At 35.2% G+C, this 11,906-nt stretch overlaps 1 long non-coding RNA gene across 1 annotated transcript; it reads right to left on the reverse strand.

Annotated features, from left to right (window-relative positions):
- Positions 1 to 2,543: 2,543 nt before the first annotated feature.
- LOC141359317 (uncharacterized) lies at positions 2,544 to 6,512 on the reverse strand. Its single transcript, XR_012365736.1, has 3 exons — positions 6,458 to 6,512; positions 5,735 to 5,773; positions 2,544 to 2,588 (listed from the first exon to the last, which is right to left on the reverse strand). It is a non-coding gene; the product is annotated as an uncharacterized lncRNA (long non-coding RNA).
- Between the last annotated feature and the right edge of the window lie 5,394 nt (positions 6,513 to 11,906).

Here is an 11,906-nt window from a genome sequence, read left to right on the forward strand (position 1 = left end):
GCAATGTAAAAATGATCATAAATAAGTATAATTTAATTGTATTCAATGTCAGAAAAGTCATGATTCAGGAAAACTGGATTCTGATTGGTCAGTGTTGATAACACCCAAACTTAAAGGAATAGTCTACTCATTTTCAATATTAAAATATGTTATTACCTTAACTAAGAACTGTTGAATCATCCCTCTGTCATCTGTGTGTGTGCACGTAAGCACTGGAGCGCGCTGCGACGCTTCGATAGCATTTAGCTTAGCCCCATTCATTCAATGGTACCATTTAGAGATAAAGTTAGAAGTGACCAAACACATCAACGTTTTTCCTATTTAAGACGAGTAGTTATACGAGCAAGTTTGGTGGTACAAAATAAAACACAGCGCTTTTCTAAGCGGATTTAAAAGAGTAACTATATTTTATAGCGTAATAGCACTTTTGGGAGTACTTCGACTCGGCGCAGTAACACCCTCCCTCTCCCATTATGAGAGTGAGAAGGGGAGCAGACTTTTCAGGCGAGTCGAAGTACTCCCAAAAGTGCTATTACGCTATAAAATATAGTTACTCTTTTAAATCCGCTTAGAAAAGCGCTGTGTTTTATTTTGTACCACCAAACTTGCTTGTATAACTACTCGTCTTAAATAGGAAAAACGTTGATGTGTTTGGTCACTTCTAACTTTATCTCTAAATGGTACCATTGAATGAATGGGGCTAAGCTAAATGCTATCGTAGCGTCGCGGCGCGCTCCGGTGCTTGCGTGCGCGCACACGGATGGTGGAGGGATGCGTCAACAGTTCTTGGTTGGGGTGATAGCATGTTTTAATGTTGAAAATGGGTAGACTATTCCTTTAACACCACAGCCTCATCCAGGTACTGTGAGTCATCTTAGGGTGTAATAAGTACAATACATTCAACATAAATCTATATTATTGATAACAAACAAATAAAAAAAACAAATGTTTGTTCATCTTGTGATAAGGTTGTGACACCCGGTGCAATGGAGCACAATATGCAAGTGTCTTTTGCTAGTTTGAACCCAGTACAATTTATCATTTTCACGTTTAACGCCACGTTGTTTAAATAGCAAATGCATTTGCGCCCATTTTTGCACCCATGGGCATTCTGGTCTGAAAACGAGGTGTGTTCAGGCACATTGCTGACGCGTTGCTATTTTGAGGCAACTTAAATAGACTACGCCATTGACCAACTAAAACCTAGTCTGGCGCAGTATTGTTTTTGTTATTTAATGAGTGCGTCCGTAATATACGCCTACAAACGGGACGACAACACAGGTTTGCTTATCACAAACATGGATGCGCAGCAGCACAATAAAGCTTTTAAATTTTTGGGGAGGGCGTTTATAAGCTTTTTGCTTCTGCCTACTCCTTTTGAGCAGAATAGCTACTGCTCAAATAAATAAAATAAATAAATAAATATGAAAAAGTAAAGCATTCAAATGTAAAAGATTATTATTGAGGACCGATTATGAGACGTTAGAAGGCGTAAAGAGCTGCTTCACCTACAGCCTGGTAAGTAAATAAATGCTTTGCTTTAAACAAATGCATCTATTTTTAAATGTTTTTTAAATGCTATCCTACGGATTTATTGTATATGATGACTCTGTACTTGTGGCTGTCCGAGTGCTGAAGGGGCTCACCGCACGTTTGTAAATTCTTTATCTCTTGTTTGTATTTTTAGAGTACAAACCTTTTCTTGCATATTTGCATATTAATTTATGAGATTACACTGATTATGTAGGATATCAATACATTTACAGCAATTCAAAGCCTGCTATTTGTACTTCGGTGACTGAAGGAAAAAGGCTGTTAAAGGTTTTAATCCAAAAAATAACAATTTTAATACAAATGAAAACAGCAAAAATGTTTGACATTAATCTTAAACTGATGATCTTCTTCCTCCGCTTAGTTTTCAGTTTACAAATTCCGCTTTCTAAATAGGGATTCAGCATGGTGCCAGCGCAACTGGCTTTTTAAGGGGATGAGAGATGAGACTCTCATTGATTTATTGCATGTTATGCCCAAAACACACCCTTTACTCATTAGGAGAATAGGAACAACCTTTTTAGCCATGCGCTTGGTGCATAAATCATTTTTCCTGCTGTTAAATGGTTAATGTGCTGTGTGCTTTAGACAATGCACTTAGATCATTAAAACAGGGCCCAAAGATGTCAACATTCAGAGACAAATTTGCACTAAAACAGTCATTTTGTAGGTCAGCTGTCAAATCGTACATATTTTACGAGGTGGCTAATTCCTATTAATTTGTATGACCACATTTGTACATTTTTAACGATTTGCCTTGACCCCTGTGATGTTGGGGTTAAGGGTGGGGTTTTGTTAGTTTTTTTTATGATAATCGTACGTTTTTGCACGATTAACTTCGTACTAATTTACACGAATTACCCAACTCATAAAATATGTACGAATTCTCAGTGAGATCAGGCGGAAATAATTCTTAAAAACCAATCAAACTTAATTCAATTTGATTTGCGAGTCATATAGTTTTAAAAATTGAGCGGTGAACTGTATCTTACCTAACTTCTGCTGATTCTGCGTGTTTTCATCAACTGTGTGTGTTGCTGTAACACAAAAATCATTCAATCAGCTCAAAGATTTACTTTATGAAGGATCATATTAATTGCACAATTTTTGATTTCCACCGGCTGTTTATATCTGTTTAATTAAGCAATGTAAAAATGAGCATAAATAAATCTAGTTTAATTGTATTCACACTCTAAAAATGGCTGGGTTATTTTTTAACCCAAAATGCTGGGTTGAGTCTGTTGGGTTGTTTTGCTGGGTTATTTTTTAACATTTTAAACACTTTTTGGGTAGTTTCAGTTTTCTGGTTGTTGGGTTAAAACTGCTGGGTTATTATGTTGGGTTGTTTGAAGAGGCTCATGTGCTTCGCGCCCTTGATGTTTGAATGTGTCGTCGTGAAAGGACAGAGTCACTGGAAGCGGTTGTTTCAAGGTAAGTTTATATGTTTTTGTGAACATTTCATGAATATAAACAAGATTATAACATTTTGCGAGACAGCAACGTGTTAATTTACAGAGACTAAGACGACGGGTGTAATTTGGAGGAATGACGACTGTTACCTCAGATCGCCATTTACACAAATTGACTCGAATAATCGTTCTAAGATGTTTGATATGGCATATTAATAAAATTAATAAAATCGATGTTACAAAATCCCCACCACATGGTTGATTGCGTTAACTCATGACAGAAGCTTTTAACAAAGCGAGTCAAAACCGGTCCGAGTCAGACCTCCGCAACCCCACTTCGGCTTCTTGTGTCACACACGCGCAGTTTTTTCCCTTTCCCAGCTTAACAAGCGATAGCGACGCTGTTAAATTAAATTTAGCGACAAACGAGTTGCTTTCTTGTCATTCGATATGTAAAGACAGACCGCGAGGCGCGAGCACATGTTAACCGGCGGCGGAGGATCACGGAGGCTCGGCTCGAGCAGGCGTCTACTCTGTCACTGAGGCAGGACAAGCAGCAAATTTACTTTACAGTCGGTACGGCAGGTAACGCGTCGATAAATGAAAACGAAACAGCGTTTCCAAGAACCGGTGTCTTATATGTATGCTTATTCCTCTCTTTTAAAATGAAACAATAATTTAAGTGTTTGTACATGAACTTGAAAACATAAACGTATTTGTCACCAAGACGGAGGCTGCGTGGAAGTGACTATCTGTTAACAAACATGTATGTGTGTTATATGAATTTAGATGTGTTATTGAGTCGTATTTAGTTACTATTTTATATTCATTTCATAATATTTTTGGGTTGTCTCCTGTGATTTCAAATTTATATTGACCAACCCTCTGATCTGTGGCTGATACTGTATCAGAGATGTTATGTTTTTAGCAGAGATCAGATGTGATGTTGTTTTCCAATTCTTTTTTTAGAGTGTGCAGAGTTTTTATGTCCATCCATTGATGAGGCTAGCAAGACCTTCAAACAACTTCAGCCAGTAAGTATAACATTTAATAATTCCTATTTAAAATGTATTGGGAATGTCGTAATTATCTGCTAAATTTTAGTTCTGCAGTACTTTATTCTTTATAGTCAGATCATCCTATTTGTCAGTCTGTGTGGTTTGCAGCCTTTGTTGTTGGCACAACAGTTAAAGGAGTGTAACACCAAAGTCTTATGCAAACTGACAACAGGCCATTGGATTTTTGGAAAAAAAATCTCACACGTGGTGGTAATGCGGCCAGGGATGCAAAAGAAAGCCTTATAATTTGGCCCACATGGTTTTCTGAATACTTAAATCTGATCATTCAGTTCAGACCACTAAAAGTTTTTTCCTCTTTTGTAGATTGCAACAAATGTGGTGGAATTTCTTCTCTGGACAGAATCCTCGAAACCCTTTCCTTTCGTCCTGGCCATGGGAATCATGTAGCAGATCTCAATCTTTTTTCTCAATCAGTCTCTCTGAATACGGAAGTGACTTAAACTGCAATTCGGCCAAGATGGCGACGGCACGCACCGCCTACTTTAAGCTTCAAAAATGCTCTTCACAAACCAATAGGTGACGTCACGGACACTACTTGCATATTTTTTACAGTCTCTGGTTTAAAGGCATTTTAAGTGCTTGAAAATAAATACCCGAGGCAATGTGCTTCTATGGGAATTCCTGTAGTCTGTCATTTTTCAAATGGATAAATCCTCTCCTGTCCGTTTCCTTTGTACATCTTTGTTCGCGACGAGTAACTTTAATAAATGAAGTATTTTAAGTCAAATACATTCCATTCTGTGAAACTTAAAACATTTGTTCTTTAAAAAAACTTCACATCTATGAATGATTTTACTTTTAATTTAACAATTACATTGTTTCTTTTCTTACACTGCTGTAGTTTTGTTTATGTACATTTCAGTATTTCATATACTGTAAAATTACAAATTCTGTCTTAAATTCAAAGGAATTGATTCAACCTGTTACATTGTTACTTCAATGTGCATAATTTATGATATTTTATAAATATATTTATACTTTGGTCAGTAAGCAGTCCTTTAAATGATTTTGCAACTTACAACTGTAAAAATGTAAGAGTTTGTAGTTATTTTGCAGTCAAATAAACATTTATTTGCGGTTAACAATGGTCTTGATTTACAATAAAGAACATGATAAAAACAACCCAGCAAGAACAACCCAAAACCCAGAACACCAATCCCACAAATGGCCAAAATGACCACATGTTGGGTCCTCTCAACAACCCAACCTGCTGGGTTAAAATGTGTTACCCAACGTGTTGGGTTACTTTAACCCAGCATGTGTTCTGTCCAATATTTACCCAGCGCTGGGTTGCCAATTGGGTTGTTTTTAACCCAACCATTTTTAGAGTGCAATGTCAAGAAAATCATGATTTGGGAAAACTTGATTCTGATTGGCCAGTGGTGATAAACCCAGAAAACACCCAAACTTAATACCATTAATATCATATTGACACATACAGATTAATACAGACAAATAAATTCAATATACAGTAAATCTATATTATAAATAACAAACAAATGACTACACCAAATGTATGTAGAAGTACGATAAAAGACACAAGACAAAGATATCAACATATATAGAGATAAATACTTTCTGAACCAAAACAGTCATTTAGTTGGTCAGCTGTCAAATCTATTTTTAAAATATATTTAAAAAATCAACCAAGATCAATTCATAGATTGAGATATTGACAGGTGAACTGAATCTTACTTGAGTTCTGCTGGATCTGAAGGATTTGTGAAGTGTTGGCTGTTAAAAACAAAATTCACAGAATCAGTTCACACAGTTAATTCAAGGATGATGTTATTTTTTGAGGGGTAATTTAAACAAAACCTTAAATATAATCACAACTCTGATTTCCTTACAAATTTATTTTAATTTCCTCACACATATAATTGTTTCATTTTCAGCAGATTTCTACAAAATTATCACTTCACAAAGAGAACATCTTTAGCATTTAGACTGTATACTGTGTTTACAGTAATACATATGAGACAACTAATGTAGACTATTAGATAATTTACTTAGTTACTACAACTAAAAGAAAAAAAATTAACAGGATTGTTTCAAGCAAAATATTCTCCTAAATGTGTTTCTAGACTATTTTAAGTCATAAAGTAAGACGAATATGTTTAAAAGTTAAGTCCACATCTCAGTTGTTTACTGTATGTAATGATGAAGCTGTGAGGAGCACCTGTGATGTCTATTACACATGACTGTCATTTAATTTAATTATGTTTAATGCACTCAGATAAATAAACTGTAAATTAACACTCTTTACATAGCAGGTTTCTTTACTGAATATATATTAAATATTTACTGTATAGCAGAATATCTAGAAAAGCCTGAAGAGTCTCTATAAACGTTTGAGATAAATGCATCAGTTCATGGAGAAGATTTATAAGTTATATCTGAATAAATGACTTGATTTACCAGCCTCATCTCCTTTCACTGATATTAACTTCACTTCACCTTTCACATTAACATCTAAAAGAGAGAAACACAGAGAGAAATATAAACATTAACACATGAACATGTCATTAACACTCTGTGATGATAATCAGATAACACTTTATAATATAATCAACTAATACATACAGATAATACCAAAACTAACTCATCATTAGTTTGTTGTTAATACATGATATATCTCATCTACAAAATCCCCTTGTTCATGTTTTAATAAAATCTTTTAATTATATTAGTTCATTATGATTCTGAACTGTTAAAATGTGTTATTGATAATGACTTCATGATGTGTTAAGTATTACACACTATAATTTTACTATAAATAATACTTGATACTTAAAGGGGACATATCATGAAAATCTGACTTCATGTTTAAGTGCAATAATTGTGTCCCCAGTGCTTCTATCAATCTGGAAAATGTGAAAAAGATCAACCCAGTAAATTAGTTTTGGTAAACCATTCTCTGCAAGCATGTTAAAAAATAGGTCAATGCAATGTGGCTCCCCTTGCGATGTCAGAAGGGGATCTTATCATAATAATACCGCCCCTTTATCTGCACTATCCAACCACAACACTGTCATTTACTGCAGAGATCAGGGCCCGGTTCCCCGATAACACTCACTCTTAGCAAGCTAAGAAGGCTCAAAAAGATATATCTTAGCAAAGTTGTTTATGTTCCTAAGTGTGTTCCCCGAAGTGTCTCTTAGGAAGCTTCTTAACACGCTGCCTCTAAGTACGACGTAACAATGTCGCTGTCCCGAGTGAAGGTGCTGAATTATTTGCGATCGATCTCTCAGGGATCGATTCTCCACTTCACGCGAAGGTGCATTACGATGTTAAGAAAGACAACACGCTTTATACAAATGGAACATTACTCAAATTATTCCAGTAACATTTATTTTAACATAGTTTAGTTATCCGTAAAATATAGACTATTAATTAAATTATCAAATTGTCAGTAATACGGGTAGACGAACCGGGTATTCCTCGCTAATCATCCACGTTAAACATGGGTTTAACGACTTTAAAAAATATATTTAATACCCTTTTATAATGGTAATGTACTACGATCAGAATTGATTGGCAAGCAGCTGCAGTTACTTCTGTTTAATGCGGTATTGCTGGCCATTGTTTAATGTTTTCAATAAAAAGCAATATCTACAATGAACAGAGAGAGAGAGAGCGAGAGAGAGAGAGAGAGAGAGAGAGAGAGAGAGAGAATTAGATACAGAATTATGGTCTGAGAAGATCCAGCTGCTCGCTCCATAATGGGTTGTCTTGGGAGGCAATTTTTTTTTGTTTAGCCACGTCAGGCAAATTGTCAAAACGTTTTAAGTGTTGCCGAATAAAAAAATTGGCATGGACTAAACGGTTACGGGGTTACCGGTGTTGTGTGAAAGTCTGTTCCCCCTGTGTTTCCCTTTAGTGTAGTGTTTTTATCGCGTTTTTATCACATTATATGTTTATTCTTTAAATACATTGAAAGTTTTAATGGCTACTGAGATGTATATGTGTGCATTTATGTAATGTATCTTGACTGTTCTTGATTGTTAGTCAATTATTTTTACAGTATGAATCATATTATATGTATAATATATATTCATTATGTATGTAAACATAACAGTTTTAAAACCAACAGTAGATAAAAAAAGAAAAGAAAAAGAGAGGCTATATATGTTAAAAGACATAAAACTGTCAAATATGAAATATTTAATAAATTGTATAATAGAATACATGATATTATTGCTTTTTAGTATAACCAATTGAATTCTAAATAAATTATAAATGTAACGTGATGAAGACGCTATAAACATAGAGGGAACAGACTTCAATGAGGAACAAACACTGGCGCCGTCTTTGATGCATTAGTTCTGATACCAAATAAAGTCAACTGCATAAATAGTCCTGTATCCATTGCAAACATATTTTATTATAAGTCTTAAAAATGTCCATAACATAAAATCATTGTCAGCATACCATAGTTTGACTTGTACTGCGCTGCACTGATTTCTAAAGACTGCGGCGTTAGCGTTTTGCGTTCAAACCACGCTAAGAGAGAGCTTACGAATGGTCCAGACCAACCTTACGAAAGTGTGACTTACAGAAGATAAACTTAGCGTACGAACGTTTTGGGAACCGTGCCATAGAGTTAAGAGAGAGGTTAAGGAATAGGTTAAGAACTACTTAGCGATAAGAACGTTTTGGGGAACCGGGCCCTGCTCATTTACATTTTAAAGGACACAAACAAAACCTGCACATTTTTGCTCACACCACAAAGTGTCAATTTTAAAATCTAAATTATCTGTATGATATTTTAAGCTAAAACTTCAAATATGTACTCTGAGAACACCAAAGATTTATTTGACATCTTTAAAAATGTCTTGTGAAATGTCCCCTTTAAAGATTGACAGATGAACTGAATCTTACCTGAGTTCTGCCACTTCTGATTGTTTTCATCAAATTTGTCTCTTACTGTAAAACAAAAATCTTCCAATCAGTAAACACAATTACTTTTTAAAGGATCCGCTGAATGTATTTCTATCTGTTTAATTAAGCAACGTACAAATCAGCATAAATATGTTTACTATAATTGTATTCAATGTCAATAAAATCATGATTCAGGAAAACTTCATTCTCATGGACCAGTGGTGATAAACACAGATAACAACCTCCCGAAATTAATACCAAAGGCGTTGCTAGAAATGAAGCTCTTCTGGGGCACAGCCCACCAAGTTTTTCTGACTTTTTTAAGCCTGTTGTGTGCAAGATGTGTGCAACACTTCTATACAATTTCCTTTGCTAAACTCACTATTCCTACAATGAAAGAAGTACTCGGAAGATAAACATGTATTTCAAAATATTCAAGTATCATCTTCATATACTTAACATTATTAACATGTTTGGAGGCATAAAATGTTTGGAAATAATGACAGCAGAGAAAATATTTTCTTGCACATTTGCATTTTACATTATATAATGATAACAATGATTAATAACTTATTTTTAACAAAAATATTTTTACAATAACAATATTTCAAGAAACCAGTAATTGTATGATTGCTATACTAAAATAATGTCAGTTATAGTCACTGCTATCTGTTTATGTAGTGTCCTGAAATATTCATTTCATATCTGAAAATACAGACCAGTTTAACACATACATGTGCTGATTTTCTCAGCAATAATGCAATAGACTTGACAAAGGTTTTCCTAAAGATTTTTCCTTTAATGTTTGAGATTTGACAGGGTGAAGATGTTTGTCTTACCTTCCTTAAACTCACCAGCTCTCCTTTCTGCTTCCTTTACTCTGCTTTGCACAAAACCTTTCTGTTCATCTACAGGAACCAATAGTGATTGAGTCAAAATAAGATTATCATTATTATTTAAAAACTTACTTTCATTTCGTCAAGTTTTCATAACTCTGAACTTTCCTATGTGACTGTGCGCGGGTGAAGTGCGACAGCCTGTGGTGCTTTTACAAGCTTGAATTGGGTAACTACAATGCATAAAGATCCATTTTTGCTGTGATTATTTTTGTAAATTAATACAAAAGTTTACTGCTAAAATTTAAACTTGAGATTTACACCGGGGCACGAAAGATTTACACTGGGACACATGCTCCAGTAAAAGGGGTCTAGCCAGGGCCGGGGCTAGCTATAGGCAGAGTAGGCAAATGCCTAGGGCCTCAAGCTTGGAGGGGGGCCTCCATAACTGCTAAATCCATGTGCGCTAGTCCGACAATCATTATTGACAGTATTAAGTAAAGTTTTAAAGTGAGTTCGACTTTATGCGGAGCCGCCGCTGCAAAAACTGCAGGCTGATGACATCAAAGTAACGCAAGAACGATTCATAAGCAGACCCCTCTATATGATTTCTCGATTTGCTCTCGCAGCTCTATGATATCATTCACATGTTGGTTCTTGCAGTGCCTCATGAAGTTAAAGATGCCTAGATGAACAGCATTCAAATCTCTGCAGCTGACCGACTTTGAGTGACGCTGAAAGCGGCTATCACATCCTTTGATTCCTGCTTAGCAAAAGCGGCATGCAAAGACCGTTCAGTGTATGATGCAGGTATTTTGAAATAAAAATTAACTTCGCTTTGTTCTGTGTGTCAACGTCATTTCAGGACAGATCAAACTTGAGAGCTGTTGACTCTGTTTAGACACTTTGAATGCATGTGTATGATAGCATCGCTTGGGAAGCTGCATATCAAAAAATAGTCAAGTTAAAAAAGTTTGTATTTAAGTCAAACAGCAAACAAAACTGGCGTTACCTAAAATAAACTGTCTGTATTTCTTGGAAGTCATCTACACTATATTTTAGTTTTCAAATCATGAAAACATGATGCATTTTAACATAAATTTAATCAATTTGTTAACTCAATAAAACAGCAAAGTTATGGGGAAAACATGTTTAATAACTGTAGTGGTCAAATGAATTCTTACAGGGTAGGAAAAAAAACACCTTCTCAGATTATTCTGAAAATTAAAGGGGTGTGAGGGGCCTCCAACATAAATTTTGCCTAGGGCCTCCAAATATCTACAATCGGCCCTGGGTCTAGTGATGCCCCTGATTAATACCACAGCCTCATCCGACAAATACATTAAATATAAATCTATATTATTAATAACAAACAAATGAATAAACCAAATGTCGCGGTAAGGTTGTGAATTGCAACCAATGGCTAAGTCTACAGCTCACCTTTCTCATTTGAAGTACATAGAGAAGCTACAGTAGCTGACACAGGACAAAGATATTAACATATATAGAGACAAATAATTTCTGCACTAAACAGCCATTTTGTGGGTCAGCTGTCAAATATTTTTTTCAAAATATTTCTTAAAAATCAAACTCAATTCAGATTGATTTGTGAGTCAGAGAGATTGAGATATTGACAGATGAACTGAATCTTACCTGAGTTCTGCTGCTTCTGAAGGTTTTCTTGAGCTTTGGCTGTTAAAAACAAAATTCACAAAATCAGTTCACACAGTTAATTCAAGAAGAATTATGTTTATATTTCTGATTTCCACCAACTGTAAGCAATGTAAAAATGAGCATAAATATGTGAATGCTGATATAAGATGAAGTGAATGATTATATGAGAAGTGTTGAGTTACTCACCAGTGACAACATTAAATATTCTGTATGTGATTTCTCCATCAGTGTTGATCAGCTTTAGTGTATAAACTCCTTCATCTGTCTGTCTGATATCTCTGATGGTGAGATCTCCAGTCTGAGCGTTCATCTTCAGTCTGTCTCTGAATCTCTCATCATCTGTATATGAAGTCTTGCTGTCGTCTCCATTCATTCCAGTTACAAGAATGCTTTTATCTTCTGAGGTCCACTCCACCTCATCACCTTCTTCTATTTTAACTTTAGTGGATATCATAACATATCCTCCCTTCGTAGGT

Source organism: Misgurnus anguillicaudatus, chromosome 23 (assembly GCF_027580225.2).
Source record: "Misgurnus anguillicaudatus chromosome 23, ASM2758022v2, whole genome shotgun sequence".
Lineage (NCBI taxonomy): Eukaryota > Metazoa > Chordata > Actinopteri > Cypriniformes > Cobitidae > Misgurnus > Misgurnus anguillicaudatus.